This window comes from Echinops telfairi, unplaced genomic scaffold (genome assembly GCF_000313985.2).
Source record: "Echinops telfairi isolate 266 unplaced genomic scaffold, ASM31398v2 ScPeMD7_1;HRSCAF=3_0, whole genome shotgun sequence".
In the NCBI taxonomy this organism is placed as follows: domain Eukaryota; kingdom Metazoa; phylum Chordata; class Mammalia; order Afrosoricida; family Tenrecidae; genus Echinops; species Echinops telfairi.
Window position 1 is genome coordinate 18,729,564 of NW_022103896.1, and position 1,680 is coordinate 18,731,243.

Consider the following 1,680-nt stretch of genomic DNA (forward strand, 5'->3'; position numbering starts at 1 on the left):
AAACAACTAAGAATCTTTTTCTCTTTAGAGCTGAGCCCACCCCCACCCCCCACAACCCCTAATGACTCAATATCAATTGAACAGGATCAACCAATTTATCTGTTTGTGGACACATAGTGGGGTGGGCAGGAGTGTCCTGAGATGGTAATTCATTCCCCTTCCCCTTGGAGAGAGTTGTTGCCTCGGAGTCAGCCACCCTGTGCCTCAGCATACTCTCTCTGCTCCCCAGCATTCTCCCAAACTTGAGATTGAGTTATCTGGGTCTTTGATCTGCCCTGGGCCTCCCCTGAGCCCACAGGCTGATTGCCATGCATTCTGGGCTGGTGAATGAATAGATGAATCCCTAACCACAGAGATAGAGTGTTTCCACACGGACTTGGGGAACTGGTGCTTGACTGAAGCCCTACACCAGTGGCATAAATCAATTTCCTGTTCACCTAGTGACAGTGTTGCTGTGCCAAACCAAGAAAGTTCAAAGTTGGGAAGCCAACTTTGCTTACGTGTGACAGCTGATGTAACTCCCGGGTACACCGTGGCCCATCTCCTGGCCTAGAACACAAGATTGGTTGGTTTGTGAGGTTTTGTTTTCTTATTTATCTAGAGGACTTGTGTTGTCTTCATATTTAATTCCCACCCAGGACCAGAAGACTGTTTGCTATGGCTTGATGATTAATAGAAGTAAACAGAGTGGGGGTAATAGTGTTCAGGGCTCAAATGTGTGTTGGTTGGTGTGGCAAGGGTTAGGTGGGATGTGGGGCTAATGTTGACCGGACTACAAGGTCCAGGTGCCCTGGCTCAGCTTGAAGGACTTACTATGTCAGGGAGACAAAAAGAAAAAAGCTGGTCCTTTTGATCTCAGCCACAGTCCTCCATTCTGTCCCTTCCTTCCTTCCTTGCTTTCATCGTCAGAAATAATGACTTCGCAAAGAGGTAACAGAAAAAGATCTCTCCCTCCCAAAGAGTAACCCAGTGTGTTTGGTGGGAGCCCTGGTGGTGTAGTGGCTACACGTTGGGCTGCTAACTGCAAGGTCAGCAGTTCAAAACCACCAGCCACTCTGAAGCAGAAAGCCAAAGCCTTCTATCCCCTTAAAGTTACCGTCTCGGAAACTCAGGGGGCAGTTCTACCCTGTCCTACAGGGTTGCTATGAGCCAGCATTGGCTCCACAGCAGTGTGTTTTTTGGAAGGGAAAGAAACAGCTAGTTGAGTTTGATGAAAATGTCGAACATGATATTCTTAGACCATGTGCTTCAGGCAGGACCTCTCCGGAAGACCTGGGGCCTCGTCCCCAGAACTGAGTGTGAGATCTGCTCCCGAGCCCTTGTTTGTGGATATCAAGTGCTGTTAAGAAAAGCCACCGGAGGCCTGGCTCAAAACAAGTTCCTTATTCTGAGTTAGGTGTTGGCCCTTCCTGCCATGGGAGAGATCTTATGTCATCAAGCCAAATGTCCCTTGTCCACTCTTTCGTCACCTGAAGTAGGGGAGGGAGTCTCAGCTAAAGGGACTTCCAGAATCAATGTAAGGTCTCTGCTCATCAAACTCTGTTTACAGTGTGGATTCCGGAATTTCCATGCAGGAGGGACTTTGGGGACATAGTTATAGTCCTGTGGCAAATACACTATTTTTACTTAGATTTGATTTTGGGGTTATTTTATTTTTTTGGAAGGGAATTAGTCTGGGAA